The following is a 17,634-nucleotide window of genomic DNA, read 5'->3' as shown; positions in this document are numbered from 1 at the left end:
TGAAAACTCCATCATATAAAGAAGAAGCCACATACGTGCTTCTCACAAAATTAGAATATCATCAAAAAATTTATTTATTTCAGTTCTTCAATACAAAAAGTGAAATTATCATTATATCATTATATAGAGTCAGTACAAACAGAGTGATCTATTTCAAGTGTTTATTTCTGTTAATGTTGATGATTATAGCTTACAGTCAAAGAAAACCCAAAAGTCATTATCTCAGTAAATTAGAATACTTTTATAACACCAGCTTGGAAAGATATTTTAAAATCCGAAATGTTGGCCTACTGAAATGTACGTTCAGTAAATGCACTCAATATTTGGTCGTGGATCCTTTTGCATCAGTTACTGATCAATGCGGCGTGGCATGGAGGCGATCAGCCTGTGGCACTGCTGAGGTGTTATGGAAGCCCAGGTTCCTTTGGTAGCAGCATTCAGCTCATCTGCATTGTTGGGTCTGGTGTCTCTCATCTTCCTCTTGACAATATCCCATAGCTTCTCTATAGGGTTAAGGTCAGGGGAGTTTGCTGGCCAGTCAAGCCCAGTGATACTGTTGTTTTTAAACCAGGTATTGGTACTTTTGACAGTGTGGAGAGGTGCCAAGTCCTGCTGGAGAATTAAATTTCCATCTCGAAAAAGCTTGTTGGCAGAGGAAAGCATGGAGTGCTCTAAAATTTAGTGGTAGACGGCTGCGCTGACTTTGGTCTAGATAAAACACAGTGGACCTACACCAGCAGATGACATGGCTCCCCAAACCATCACTTGTTATGGAAACTTCACACTAGACCCTTAAGCAGCTTGGATTGTCTGTCTCTCCACTCTTCCTCCAGACTCTGGGACCTCGATTACCAAATGAAATGCAAAATTTACATTCATCTGAAATCAACACCTTGGACCACTGAGCAACAGTCCAGTTCTTTTTCTCCTTGGTCTAGGTAAGACGTTCTGGCATTGTCTATTGGTCATAAGTGGCTTGACACAAGGAAATCGACACTTGTAGCCCATGTCCTTGATACTCCAGCAGCAGTCAACTCCTTGTGGCTTACTCTCTTTGTGGAGTGTGTCAATGACTGCCTTCTGGACATCTGTCAAGTCAGAAGTCTTCCCCATGATTGTGGAGACTACTGAAACAGACTAAGGGACCCATGTAAAATGCTTAGGAAGCCTTTGCAGGTGTTTTTGTTAATTACTCTAATTTACAGAGATAATGGACTTTTGGGTTTTCATTGGCTGAAAGCCATAATCATCAACATTAACAGAAATAAACACTTGAAATAGATCACTCTGTAATGACTCTATAATATGAGTTTCACTTTTTGTATTGAAGAACTGAAATAAATTAGTTGAATGATGATATTCTAATTTTGTGAGAAGCACGTGTATCAGCACAATCCAGAAACGCTGTCGTCTTCTCAGGGCCAAAGCTCATATATAATGGACTGAAGCAAAAAGGCAAACTATTCTGTGGTTGGATGAATCAAAATGTGAAATTCTTTATGAAAACCCTGGATGCCATGTCCTGTGGAGTTAAGAGGAGAGGCATCATTGAGTTTGTTATCAGTACACAGTTCCTGCAGTGTTAGGACAACATCTGCTCCATCCTGACAATGGCAGCAAGACAATGGAAAACCACATGCTGCATCCACCATGACCGTTCGGCTTTGCAGAAAAGAGTTTGGGCTATGAACCGACCACCTGCAGTCCAGACCTTTCACCAATAGCAAACATTTAGCGCATTATTAAATGAAAATCGGGCAAAGACCCCTGACTGTGGAGCAGCGAGAATCCTACATCATCCAGACTCCGATTGCTGGATATAGTGTAGGCAGCAAGAATCTCCTGTCATATTCTTTTTATGGCAGTGTGTTAGATTTGGGACATTTTCACACTGTCTAGTCTAAATCCACAGTTACCACTCCAGATCAACGCCTAGCCATTAACAGTCACGCCTGACTACATTACTAAGAACATAATCTCTCCAGACAAACCTATAACAAGTGCCCACTGTATGTAGCATAGCAGCTCTAGAAATCTCTATTTCATATGTCCATGGGGTCCATATATCACAGGTTATCATGGAGCTTCTTGTAGCAAAAAACAAAATAATTACTACGCCGCACTCTAGGAGGTTTTTAAGTTCCCTCTCCAGCATACAGGTTGTGGCATTATACTGGGACTCTGTGCAATAGTTTGCTGTGTATAGTTACCGTATATACTCGAGTATAAGCCGACCCGAGTATAAGCCGACCCCCCTAATTTTGCCACAAAAAACTGGGAAAACTTATTGACTCGAGTATAAGCCTAGGGTGGAAAATGCAGCAGGTACCGGTGAATTTCAAAATTAGAAATAGATACTCCATACCATTCATTATGGCGCCATAGATGCTCCACATAAAGCTGTGCCATAAATAATGCTCTGCACCGTTCATTATGGCCCCATAGATGCTCCACATAAAGCTGCCCCATATATAATGCTCTGCACCGTTCATTATGGCCCCATAGATGCTCCACATAAAGCTGCCCCATATATAATGCTCTGCACCGTTCATTATGGCCCCATAGATGCTCCACATAAAGCTGTGCCATATATAATGCTCTGCACCGTTCATTATGGCCCCATAGATACTCCACATAAAGCTGTGCCATATATACAATGCTCTGCACCGTTGCCCCATAGATACTCCACATAAAGCTGTGCCATATATAATGCTCTGCACCGTTCATTATGGCCCCATAGATACTCCACATAAAGCTGTGCCATATATACAATGCTCTGCACCGTTGCCCCATAGATAGCTGTGCCATATATATAATGCTCTGCACCGTTGCCCCATAGCTGTGCCATATAGTGCTCTGCACCATTGCCCCATAGCTCTGCCATATAGTGCTCTGCACAGTTGCCTCATAGCTGTGCCATATAATGCTCTGCACCGTTGCCCCATAGCTGTGCCATATAGTGCTCTGCACCGTTGCCCCATAGCTGTGCCATATAGTGCTCTGCACCGTTGCCCCATAGCTCTGCCATATAGTGCTCTGCACAGTTGCCTCATAGCTGTGCCATATAGTGCTCTGCACCTTTGCCCCATAGCTGTGCCATATAGTGCTCTGCACCATTGCCCCATAGCTGTGCCATATAGTGCTCTGCACCGTTGCCCCATAGCTGTGCCATATAGTGCCCTGCACCGTTGCCCCATATCTCTGCCATATAGTGCTCTGCACCATTGCCCCATAGCTGTGCCATATAGTGCTCTGCACCATTGCCCCATAGCTGTGCCATATAGTGCTCTGCACCGTTGCCCCATAGCTCTGCCATATAGTGCGCTGCACCATTGCCCCATAGATAGCTGTGCCATATAGTGCTCTGCACCGTTGCCCCATAGCTGTGCCATATAGTGCTCTGCACCGTTGCCCCATAGCTCTGCCATATAGTGCTCTGCACCATTGCCCCATAGATAGCTGTGCCATATAGTGCTCTGCACCGTTGCCCCATAGCTGTGCCATATAGTGCTCTGCACCGTTGCCCCATAGCTGTGCCATATAGTGCTCTGCACCGTTGCCCCATAGCTCTGCCATATAGTGCTCTGCACCATTGCCCCATAGATAGCTGTGCCATATAGTGCTCTGCACCGTTGCCCCATAGCTGTGCCATATAGTGCTCTGCACCGTTGCCCCATAGCTCTGCCATATAGTGCTCTGCACCGTTGCCCCATAGCTCTGCCATATAGTGCTCTGCACCGTTGCCCCATAGCTCTGCCATATAGTGCTCTGCACCGTTGCCCCATAGCTCTGCCATATAATGCTCTGCACCATTGCCCCATAGCTGTGCCATATAGTGCTCTGCATCGTTGCCCCATAGCTCTGCCATATAGTGCTCTGCACCATTGCCCCATAGATGCTCCACATAAATCTGTGCTGCTGCTGCTGCAATAAAAAAAAACAAAAACACATACTCACCTCTCTTGCTTGCAGCTCCTCGGCGCCATCTTCCCGGCGTCTCTCCGCACTGACTGATCAGGCAGAGGGCGGCGTGCACACTAGTACGTCATCACGCCCTCTGCTTGAACAGTCAGAGCGGAGAGACGCCGGGAAGATGGCGCGACGCCCGGCGTGTGGAACGAGGACAGGTGAATATGTCATACTTACCTGCTCCCGGCGTCCCACTCCTTCCCCCTGCCTGTCTTCGGTGCCGCAGCCTCTTCCTCTATCAGCGGTCACCGGCACCGCTTCATTAGAGAAATGAATAGGCGGCTCCGCCCCTATGGGAGGTGGAGCCGCCTATTCATTTCTCTAATGAGCGGTCCCACGTGACCGCTCAGGGGAAGAGGCTGCGGCACCGAAGATAGTGTGACAGGCAGGGGGAGCGCCAGGATCGCCGGGACTAGGTAAGTATATGACAGTGCTCACCCGCCGACCCCACCACCGATCATGACTCGAGTATAAGCCGAGAGGGGCACTTTCAGCCCAAAAATTTGGGCTGAAAATCTCGGCTTATACTCGAGTATATACGGTATGTAGATATGGTAGATGCATGATAGATGATAGATTTCAGAAAAAAAAATGTTTCTGCAAAAGAGATGGGTGGGATTGTCACGTATAAGTCTTAAGGTACCTTCACACTCAGCAACTTTACAACGAGAACGACAACGATCTGTGACGTTGCAGCATCCTGGATAGCGATCTCGTTGTGTTTGACACGCAGCAGCGATCAGGATCCCGCTGTGATATCGCTGGTCGGAGCTAGAAGTCCAGAGCTTTATTTGGTTGTCAGATCGCCGTGTATCGTCATGTTTGACAGCAAAAGCAACGATGCCAGCGATGTTTTACATGGAGCTAATGACCTGTGAGAACGATAAATGAGTCACCGTTACGTCACAGGATCGCTCCTGCATCGTTCTGGAGCTGCTGTGTTTGACGTCTCTACAGCGACCTAAACAGCGACGCTGCAGCGATCGGCTCGTTGTCTATATCGCTGCAGCGTCGCTGAGTGTGACGGTACCTTTAGAAATTATACCATAGTCATTCTGCTGCACACAGTAATGATAAGCATGGCCTCCAAATGTCTGGTTTCTGTAGGCACCATTTAAATCCTTCCTGAATAGATGGCGCTTTGCCTTTAATTAGTGAAAACATCAGTCCCCGGAGATAAGTAAACAGCTCCCTGCCTCAATCAGTGGTTTTCATGTACTAACTCATCCACGTATAATTAACACATCCATATTTTAATGTGAATGTTATTAGCACCTCTGACTTTGGGATCGCCTTTGATTAAGCTTGATTTCTGCCTTTGTCTTCCGTACATCTGCTAGTGACTTAATAGCTATTTAAGAGAAGAGCCCAAATGAGGATAATTGCAGGCCGACATGGTCCCAGCCCTTCACCCATCAGCTCTAGAAATAATCTTCTGAGGATGGAGCCTTTTATGGCAGAAGTGTAGGCATAAACACAAGTCGTGGATGAACTCTGCTCCATTCAGTGCGATTGTGCAGGAAGCTCGCTGTGTCTCATTTGTGAATATCAGTCAATATCTACTGGGTGCTGCGGACACCAGCAGAATATTAACACAGCGCAGGTTTATACATTGTGCTGTACAACGCAGTATTTCATAGCATCTTCTACTGTCAATCTCATGTTAGTATTATTGTTTCTCTGTATCTAAGGCTGGGGTATCTAAAGCTGTCTTCACATCAGTGTCAGAGGTTCAGTCATAGATTCCATCATATTTGACATAAAAAAACCAGCTGTATGCAGAGGAGTACATCCAGCAAAAAACGACTGACACAGGATCCATCACAAGTCAATTGGGTTTGTGAGATGACTCTGACACAGAAAACCAGAAAGGACAACACTAATGTGAACTGGGCCAGAGTTGTATCTAATCCTTTCATGTGAAACTGTGTTCTGAGCAGTGTAAACCTATCCTGTGTGATACTGTCTCAAGAGCTGCTGCATCTAATCCTAGTATGTGATACTTTCAGATGATCTGTGGATCTAAGCCTATAATATGATACTGTCCAGTGATCAGTGTATCTAATCCTTTCAAGTGTGATACTGCATGCTGAGCTGTGTATCTAATTCTATCATGGGTAATACATACTGTTTGATGACCTGTGTATCTAATCCTATCAAATGTGATACTGTCAGCTGAGAGCTGCCTGCTATACTGCATCTAATCCTATCATGTGTGATATTGTTGGCATAGCAGTAGATGTATATAACCCTCTCACAGATGATACAGGCACTATCACACAGAGCACTACTCTTGCCATCATGTAATGTATTTTGAGGAGTCACTGTGTGTGAACTACTCTGGAGATGATCTTGGCATTTTAGTCTAACATCCACCAGTTAGAAGTGGGTTCCCTCGTTTCCACATTTTGGGGCCTCGGTGCCAGAGATGATTATACCTCTTCTCCCAATGCAGGTCTTCCATAGAGATAGATGAACAAAAGTTGTATTCTTTTCATCTGCAGAGTCTAATTAACGCAACAACCAAGTTACAGACGAGTCACTGTGAATTTCCAAAGGAATTACATTAATAAATTTGCAACATAAAATCCCTTTACTCATCCAACAATACAGGGAATATTCATGTGCAGCCCTGTCGCCGGTCGCCACTTATGATCCTGAAATTAATTCTTTTAAGAACTTTTCTCGGTTTTACGGCATAATTGCTATTCCCAGAGATCGCTGCGATCCATAAAAATGCTGAAAAAAGGGGACATTCGCAATTAAATAAAATGCCAGAACTTTCTAAATCATTATGAGGAAGTATAGTGACATCCAGGCTGTTTATGCCATCTCCAGTCCGCTGCCAATTTCAATAATATATTCAAAGAAGGGGAGAAAAAGCCTTCTAAAATTAATTTTAGGTAAATCATCAACATTAATGGCGTGAGTCTGTCACTAGCGACTTTCAGTCATTCGGCCTTCATGGGAAAATAAGAGGTAAATGATAGACTGCCTTGTGACTTTGACAGGGGAATGGAGGCCCGAGAAGCAGGAGTATAAATCCCTGGCACCTTTTAAGATATGACATGTTTATTGCGCTGCCAGATTTGTCCTGGGAGAGGCCACTAATAATGTATTGTCAGGAACCCAGGCCGCTGTTCAATATTTTTTCCTTGGCATTGGACCCCTGCCTGAGAAAAAAAATCCATGGAGGAACCATTAGTGGGTTCAGCCGGACTTATAGTCCAGTTTAATGTTTGATTCTTTTATTTAATCAATATAATATTCCAGTAACTGCATAACTGATGCCAGTAGTGGTGTATCAGCCATATATGCCATTACTACACATCCTTGGGATAAAGGGCCAGGATGGACATCATTACTGTTTAGTCTGAAGGAGGTCCAGATAGAGGTAATTACTATACAGCCTTGAGGTAAAGAGTCCAGATAGAGGCCATTACTATACAGCTTGGTGGTAAGGTGCTCGGATAGTGGCCATTACTATACAGTCTGGGGGTAAGTTGTTCAGCTAGGCACCAATGTTATAGAGTCTGAAAGAATGGCAGAGGCCATTACTATACAGTGTGTCAGGACTCGAACCCAGCAGCTCTTGTCCACCATGCGGCAGCTCTTCCCTCTGAGCTATTTAGCTCGCTAGACAATTCCCCGCTAACCCAGATACTACTGCCTGTGTTGTTCCTGATTGGCTCCACCCTGCGATCTCCTGATTTAAACCTGGCATTGCATTCATTCCTTGCGATATTATTGAGCTCCCATCCTTTAATCAAGCTTCTTTCCATTTGCTGCTTATCCTCAATCTTATACTGCTGCTGCCATGTACCAACTTCTGGCTATTCTAGACTATGCAACCTTCTAATCCTTAAACTATACTGCTGCTCCTGTGTACCGACTTCTGGCTATTAGTGACTATGTTACTGACGGTTCTGCCCCTAGTGGTTGCAATACCCCTACTCCAGCTCAGGTCAGTCCATAACACAATAATTTTGCCCACAAAATGAAGTCTGTTGCAGACACCCTGAGGCAACAAGTTGCTGAACTTCAGAATTTTGGTGGCACATGTCAAAAAAAAATTCTAAGTTGCAAACACAGGTGATTGGTCAGCAACATGTTTAACATGTGCATGGAACAAGATGCCACGATGTTCACCTTTAGGACTCTTTTAAACTCTTCCAGTTCTATTAAGACCTTGGGGATCAATCACAATGGATTGTATTGTGTTATCCTTGTGGTGAGCGGCTGAGAAAGATGGCCCATTTTATTCCAACGAAAGGGATTCCTACCACTGAACAAACCGCAGAATTACAATGCTGTGCAAATTAATTGGGACAAAGCAAAAAAACACATTTTTGAATATTTAATAATAAAATGTTATAATGCACTGTTACATACAAATTTTAGTAAGAAATATGTCCTCCTTTAGCAGATATGAGATTTTCAGTGCGTTTTGGCATTGATTCTACCAAGTTTTTGTACAAATTCTTCAATTCTTCATCATGGAACCCCACTTGTATAGCACTATTTATCATGTGTTCTTTGGTTGTACAGTCCATTTTGCCAAGACGTCTCTTCACAATGCTCCACAAATTTTCTATAGGATTTAAGTCTGGTGAATTGCCAGGCCAGTCCAGCACTTTTACTCTATTTTCTTCCAGGAATTTCTTCACACACTTGGAATTGTGGCATGGAGCCAAATCTTGCTGGAATGTCCCTTCAAGTTTACGCATGAATGGCACAATAAAGCGTTTTAAAATAGCTATGTATTTGGATGAATTCATCATACCATCAACAGGAAATAAGCTCCCTGTACCATCAGATGTAAAAAAAAGCCCCAAAACCTCTGTTTTTGAGGGTGTTTTACAGTTTGACCACACTCGCCACAGCTAAACAAACCTACTTCTCATCTCTCATATCCTCCCTGTCTCACAACCCTAAACAGTTATTCAACACCTTCAATTCTCTCCTCCATCCCCCAGCACCTCCTCCCTCCCCACTTATCTCTGCTGAAGACTTTGCCTCATTTTTCAAGCAGAAGATTGATAGCATCAGAGACAGTTTTGGTCAACAACCCCCAGAGCCCTTCCTCCCGACTTCCCAGCCCTCCACCTCCAAAACCAACTTCTCCACCATTACAGAAGATCAACTCTCCACTCTACTCTCAAGATCGCATCTCACCACCTGTGCGCTTGACCCGCTCCCATGCCACCTCATCCCAAACCTCACCACAGTCTTCATCCCAACCCTAACCCATCTCTTCAACCTATCACTAACAACTGGTCTTTTCCCCTCAAGCTTTAAACATGCCTCCATCACACCTATCCTCAAAAAGCCCTCTCTTGACCCATCCTCTGTATCTAGCTATCGCCCTATATCACTTCTCCCTTATGCCTCCAAACTACTGGAACAACACGTTTACCTTGGACTGTCCTCCCATCTCTCTTCTTGCTCCCTCTTTGACCGCTTACAAACTGGCTTCCGGTCACACCATTCCACTGAAACTGCCCTAACTAAGGTCACCAACGACCTCTTAACCGCCAAGAGCAAGCGACACTACTCTGTCCTCCTCGACCTGTCGGCTGCCTTTGACACAGTGGACCATTCCCTATTATTACAGACCCTCTCTCATCCCTTGGCATCACAGACTTGGCCCTATCCTGGATCTCATCATACCTAACAGACCGGACATTCAGCGTCTCCCACTCACACCCCACCTCCTCACCTTGCCCCCTATCTGTCGGAGTCCCACAAGGTTCAGTCCTTGGGCCCCTGCTCTTCTTCATTTACACCTTTGGCCTGGAACAGCTCACAGAATCTCATGGTTTTCAGTATCACCTCTATGCTGATGACACACAGATCTACATCTCTGGACCAGATATCACCTCCCTACTAACCAGAATCCCTCAATGTCTGTCCACTATTTCATCCTTCTTCTCCGCTAGATTTCTGAAACTTAACATAGACAAAACAGAATTCATCATCTTTCCCCCATCTCACGCGACCCCCCCAACGAACCTAACCATTACAGTAAATGGCTGCCCACTCTCCCCAGTCCCACAAGCTCGCTGCCTCGGGGTAATCCTTGACGCTGATCTCTCCTTCAAACCAAATATCCAAGCCCTTTCCACTTCCTGCCGACTTCAACTCAAAAATATTTCACAAATCCGTTCATTCCTCAACCAAGAATCTGCAAAAACCCTAGTCCATGCCCTCATCATCTCTCGCCTTGACTACTGCAACCTCCTGCTCTGTGGCCTCCCCTCGAACACTCTCGCACCCCTCCAATCTATTCTAAACTCTGCTGCCCGACTAATCCACCTGCCCCCCCACTATTCCCCGGCCTCTCCCCTCTGTCAATCCCTTCACTGGCTCCCCATTGCCCAGAGACTCCAGTACAAAACCCTAACCGTGACGTACAAAGCCATCCACAACCTGTCTCCTCCATACATCTGTGACCTCGTCTCCCGATACTTACCTACACGCAACCTCCGATCCTCACAAGATCTCCTTCTCTACTCCCCTCTTATCTCCTCTTCCCACAATCGTATACAAGATTTCTCTCGCGTATCACCCCTACTCTGGAACCCTCTACCACAACACATCAGACTCTCGCCTACCATCGAAATCTTCAAAAAGAAACTGAAGACCCACCTCTTCCGACAAGCCTACAACCTGCAGTAACCACCGATCGACCAAACCGCTGCATGACCAGCTCTATCCTCACCTACTGTATCCTCACCCATCCCTTGTAGATTGTGAGCCCTCGCGGGCAGGGTCCTCTCCTCCTCCTGTACCAGTTATGACTTGTATTGTTTAAGATTATTGTACTTGTTTTTATTCTGTATACCCCTCCTCACATGTAAAGCGCCATGGAATAAATGGTGCTATAACAATAAATAATAATAATAATAGTTTGTTGAATATGATCAGCTCGTAATGGTTCATTTTTGCTTCTTCTAACAACACTTGCTCTGTACCCTTGAACAAAAAGATGGGTTTCATCACTGAAAATTACCTTTTTCCACTGGCTAGTTGACCAAGATTTATTTATTATATATCAAAACTGGTTTGAATCTCTGACTGGTAACCAACTTACGATTTTACTTAAAAAATACTTTGTCCCAATTAATTTGCACAGCACTTGTAATGGTCAAAGAGATATTGAGGCTGCATGGAATTCCTGACAATGTGATTTCTGATAGAGGTGTTCAGTTTACATCAAGATTTTGTAAAAGCATCTGTACAGCTTTAGGAGTTACTGTCAATTGGTCTACTGCCTTCCACCCATAATCCAATGGCCAGACTGAAAGAACTAACCAAACTCTCAAACAATACCTACATTGTTTTATTTCTTAGGGTACCGTCACACAGTGCCATTTTGATCGCTACGACGGTACGATTCGTGACGTTCTAGCGATATCGTTACGATATCGCAGTGTCTGACACGCAGCAGCGATCAGGGACCCTGCTGAGAATCGTACGTCGTAGCAGATCGTTTGGAACTTTCTTTCGTCGCTTGATCACCCGCTGACATCGCTGGATCGTTGTGTGTGACAGCGATCCAGCGATGTGTTCGCTTGTAACCAGGGTAAACATCGGGTAACTAAGCGCAGGGCCGCGCTTAGTAACCCGATGTTTACCGTGGTTACCAGCGTAAACGTAAAAAAAACAAACAGTACATACTTACATTCCGGTGTCTGTCCTCCGGCGTCTCAGCTTCTCTGCACTGTGAGCGCCGGCCAGCCGGAAAGCGAGCACAGCGGTGACGTCTGACGTCACCGCTCTGCTTTCCGGCCGCTGTGCTTACACAGTGCAGAGAAGCTGAGACGCCGGAGGACAGACACCGGAATGTAAGTATGTACTGTTTGTTTTTTTTACGTTTACGCTGGTAACCAGGGTAAACATCGGGTTACTAAGCGCGGCCCTGCGCTTAGTAACCCGATTTTTACCCTGGTTACCCGGGGACTTCGGCATCGCTCCAGCGCCGTGATTGCAACGTGTGACCGCAGTCTACGACGCTGGAGCGATAATCATATGATCGCTGCGACGTCACGGATCGTGCCGTCGTAGCGATCAAAATGGTACTGTGTGACGGTACCCTTACATGCAGGATGACTAAGTGGACTATTTACCAACAGCAGAATTTGCCTATAAATCCAAACACAGTTTTACATCTCAAAGTCCATTTTTTGTTAACTATGGCTTGCATCCGGTATTTATTCCTTATGTTCCACTGAATACTTTGGTTCCTGCTGTTACTTACAGACTTACAAAGTTGCAGAAAGTTCAGGAAAAACTAACAGATGTTACAAAAGGCCCAAGAAGATTATAAAGAAACAGTAGATAATCATCACAAAGCTCCTCCTGCCCTTCAGGTTGGTGAAAAGATTTGGCTATCTACAAAAAAAATATGAAAATCAAGGTACCTGGAGTTCTTCTAAATTGGGTCAAATCTTCATGGAATCTTTAAAAAAAAATTTTGCACATATTCACCCAGTTGCTTTCCGTTTAAAACTTCCTAACAGCTTGAAAATTCACCGTGTTCCATGTATCCTTGCTTAAACCATTCAGTGAGAACCCGTTTCTAGGAAGAACTCAGCCACCTCCTCCAACTGAAAGAGTCCATGGTGAAGAAGAGTGCATTGTGGATAAAATTCTGGACTCTAGAAGAGTTAGAGGAAGATTACAATATTTGGTGCAATGGAAGGAATACGGACCAGAAGATAATTCATGGGAGCTGGAGGGCAACATCCATGCACCCAGGCTTACAAGAGCCTTTCAACAGAGACATCCAGAGATGCCAGCATCTGAGATGTCCAGAGGCCATCCTGGAAGGAGGGGAGTAGTGTCAGGACTCAAACCCAGCTGCTCCCTCTTAGCTATTCAGCTCGCTAGACAGTTCCCTGCTAACCCAGGTACTAGTACCTGTGTTGTTCCTGGTTGGCTCAACCCTGTGATCTCCTGATTGAACACCCTACTTAAACCTTGCATTGCAATTCTTTACTTGCTCTCCCAGCCTTTAGTCAAGTTTCTTTCCACCTGCTGCTTATCCTCATGATTATACCACTGCTACCCTGAAACAACTTCTGGCTATTCCTGACTATTAAACCTGTTTATCCTTTAACTATACTGCTGTTCCTGACTTCTGGCTATTCCTGACTTTGCTAACTATCCCTAGTGGTTACAATACCACTGCTCCAACTCATGTCAGTACTGGGACTGTGGGCACTAACCAGGTTCCTAGAATTAGGGGCGTTCTTGTCTATCCCTGTCCTTCGGATTATTCCTGAAGGTGGGGACACCAGGTTCACGTGCTTTTGCTATGCCCTTATATCAATCCTTATCTGTCCCCTCCCCCACCCAGGGAGGTGGGAAGCCGAAGTGTATAGGATAAGGGTCAGTTCACACAGAGCGTTTTTGCTGCGTTTTTTAATGCTAATTTTCAGCTGCTTTTTACAATACCAGCAAAGCCTATGAGATTTCAGAAATCTCATGCACACACATTGTTTTTTTGTTTGATCAGTATTTTGTGCTTTGCTGCGTTTTTTGGACATAGAGCATGTCACTTCTTTCAGCGTTTTTGCTGCATTTTTTCACCCATTGACTTGAATGGGTGTTGAAAAAAACGCAGCAAAAAGCAGGTATCATTATTTGCTGCATTTTTGCTGCTGAAAATCCAAGGACATTAGCATGGACAGAGAAAAAAAAAGCACCAAAAAAATGCACCAAAAACGCAACAAATACGCATCAAAAAACGCACCTAAACCTACGTTTTTGACCCAGCTTGTTTCCTGCCAAGATGATCAGGTTTTGCTGCAGAAAAAAAAAATCAGCAAAAACATCCTGTCTGAACTTACCCTTACACTAATCAGACAAACAAGGGAAGATGAACAGGGATAAATGAAAAATAATACAAATTACACTCACCAAACAACAGAGTACAACACAGGGTAGTTAAAGGAAGGAGAAACCATATAGGAGAGGATGAGGATGTGTACACAAACAAAACCACAAGCAACAATCTCCTGAACAAATCTCGAAATGGCAACTCCAATCACTAACTACAACTATAACTAAAAACCAAGCAGAAAGATGTAACACGGGCAATTCTTATATGTCAGAGGCCAGCATATACAGCAGAGGGGAGTGGCCAACACTGAAAGCTGAGACAATCCACACAGGAAAAATTCAGGAGCTTCAAGTGAACAGATTAACACACTGCCAGCAAGGAAAAAAAACTGCACTGTTTAATAAGATGGCACTTCTAACCAGTGCAGGAGTTTGTGAAACCAGACACCGCTCTTATAACCCTCTCTCTATCACAGTATTCCTGTGACAATTATTATACAACCTGGGGGTAATGGGTTTGGAAAAAGGTCAATAATATACAACCTGGGGCTAAGGGACATGGATAGATGACATTACTATACAGATTAGAGGTAAGGGGCTCAGATAGAGGCCATTACTGTACAGTGTGTGGGTAAGGGGCTAGGATAGAGGCAATTGTTATACCGTCTGTGGATGTCAGTTCATTTATCCTCCTGTTCCAACATTGGCAGCCCTCTGGGGCTTCCTGCACTACTTCCACATAAGCTTGTCAAATGCAATCATTTATTAGTCCCTAGAAGAAAGAGCATGCATTGTGTTAATGTAAGTGTGCACCCTTTTACATATTAGCTTCCCAATCTTTAAATGGCTTGTTTAGGATTTAGATAGTGATGACTTATGCTAAGGACACATTTGTAGGCGCTTCCATGATGAGCCATTTGCAGCTCCTACTGCAGCTGTATGTATACAGTGTACAAAGCTTGATCTGTACAATGGGTAGTAGCCATTCTTGGGTTCTGCAGCTCCACTCCTTTTGAAGTGAATAGACCACATTATCCAGGAATGGCTACTACACAGATTATATGGTGTGGTTTTGTCCCGGCTGCAGGAAATTTCTGAAAACAGCGGTTAAGTGTGGGTGTCGGTTGTCGGACCCAAACCAATCTGATAATGAAGCACTTATCAAAGGGCTATTTGAGAAGGTACAATTTCAGCTCTAAAACTACCCTTACCTATAGGTAAGCGCTAGATACTGTATATGGAGAATATTTGTTTATCTTTTTTTTACTTAAGAACTCCCCTTTTGTATTTTCAGGCCAGTGTCTTCACTTTTAGAAGACAATCCTCAGAAGCGATTTTCCACCACATACTAGAAACTAGCATGACAAAACAGGGGCAGTATTATAGTAGTTATATTCTTGTACATAGGGGCAGTATTATAGTAGTTATATTCTTGTATATAGGGGCAGTATTATAGTAGTTATATTCTTGTACATAGGGGCAGTATTATAGTAGTTATATTATTGTACATAGGGGCAGTATTATAGTAGTTATATTCTTGTACATAGGGGCAGTATTATAGTAGTTATATTCTTGTATATAGGGGCAGTATTATAGTAGTTATATTCTTGTACATAGGGGCAGTATTATAGTAGTTATATTATTGTACATAGGGGCAGTATTATAGTAGTTATATTCTTGTACATAGGGGCAGTATTATAGTAGTTATATTCTTGTACATAGGGGCAGTATTATAGTAGTTATATTCTTGTACATAGTGGGCAGTATTATAGTAGTTATATTCTTGTACATAGAGGCAGTATTATAGTAGCTATATACCTATGCATAGAAGGCGGTATTATAGTAGTTATATTCTTCTACATAGAAGGCAGTATTATAGTAGGTATATTCTTGTACATAGGGGCAGTATTATAGTAGTTATATTCTTGTACATAGAAGGCAGTATTATAGTAGGTATATTCTTGTACATAGGGGCAGTATTATAGTAGTTATATTCTTGTACATAGGAGCAGTATTATAATAGTTATATTCTTGTACATAAGGGCAGTATTATAGTAGTCATATTCCTGTACATAGGGGCAGTATTATAGTAGTTATATTCTTGTACATAGAAGGCAGTATTATAGTAGGTATATTCTTGTACATAGGGGCAGTATTATAGTAGTTATATTCTTGTACATAGGAGCAGTATTATAATAGTTATATTCTTGTACATAAGGGCAGTATTATAGTAGTCATATTCCTGTACATAGGGGCAGTATTATAGTAGGTATATTCTTGTACATTGGGGCAGTATTATAGTAGCTATATACCTATGCATAGAAGGCGGTATTATAGTAGTTATATTCGTGTACATAGAAGGCAGAATTTTAGTAGGTATATTTCTGTACAGATGGGGCAGCATTATAGTAGTTATAGTCTTGCACATAGAATCACCTACTGTATTCTCACCCATCCCTTGTATATTACAAGCCCTCACGGGTAAGGTCCTCTCTCCTCCTGTACCAGTTGTGACTTGTATCGTTTAAGATTACTGTACTTGTTTTTATTATGTATACCCCTCCTCACATGTAAAGCGCCATGGAATAAATGGCGCTATAATAATAAATAATAATAACATGGGGCAGTATTATAGTAGTAATATTCTTAAACATAGCGGGCAGTATTATAGTAGTTACATTCTTGTACATAGGGGCAGTGTTATAGTAGTTATCGTCTTGTACAAAGCTGCAGTATTATAGTAGTTCTATTCTTGTGCATAGGAGCAGTATTATAGTAGCTATATTCTTGTACATAAGGGCAGTATTATAGTAGTTATATTCTTGTACAGATGATGCAGCATTATAGTTATTATATTCTTGTACATAAAGGAATTATGATAGTTATACTCTTGTACATAAGGGTAGTTAAATTTACAGCTCTGGCAAAAATTGAGAGACCACCACATCAAAAACCTGTCATGGGCAGCCCAGTCTCCAGACCTGAACCCCATTGAAAACCTCTGGAATGTAATCAAGAGGATGATGGATAGTCACAAGCCATCAAACAAAGAAGAACTGCTTACATTTTTGCGCCAGATACAGTGTGAAAGACTGGTGGAAAGCATGCCAAGATGCATGAAAACTGTGATTAAAAATCATGGTTATTCCACAAAATATTGATTTCTGAACTCTGCCTGAGTTAAAACATTAGTTGTTTCTAAATGATTATGAACTTGTTTTCTTTAAATTATTTGAGCACTGAAAGCAATGTTTTGTTTTGTTTTTTTCATTTTGACCATTCCTCCTTTTCAGAAAAAAAATACAAAATTTATTGCTTGGAACTTCGGAGACATGTTGTCAGAAGTTTACAGAATAAATGAACAATTTACATGTTACTCAAAATATACCTATAAAGAGAAAAATCAGACAAACTGAACATTTTGCTGTGGTCTCTTAATTTTTGCCAGAGCTGTATATTCTTTTACATACATGCAGTATTATATTAATTACTAGATGGTGGCCCGATTCTAACGCATCGGGTATTCTAGAATATGCATGTCCACGTAGTATATTGTCCAGCCACGTAGTATATTGCCCAGCCACGTAGTATATTGCCCAGCCACGTAGTATATTGCCCAGCCACATAGTATATTGCCCAGTTACGTAGTATATTGCCCAGTTACGTAGTATATTGCCCAGTTACGTAGTATATTGCCCAGTGACGTAGTATACAGCACAGAGCCACATAGTATATTGCCCAGTTACGTAGTATACAGCACAGAGCCACGTAGTATATTGCCCAGCCACGTATGTCACAGGTTAAAAAATAAACATATAC

The sequence above is a fragment of the Ranitomeya variabilis genome, chromosome 2 (assembly GCF_051348905.1).
Source record: "Ranitomeya variabilis isolate aRanVar5 chromosome 2, aRanVar5.hap1, whole genome shotgun sequence".
NCBI classification, from domain to species: domain Eukaryota; kingdom Metazoa; phylum Chordata; class Amphibia; order Anura; family Dendrobatidae; genus Ranitomeya; species Ranitomeya variabilis.
This window is presented reverse-complemented; position numbering follows the sequence as displayed.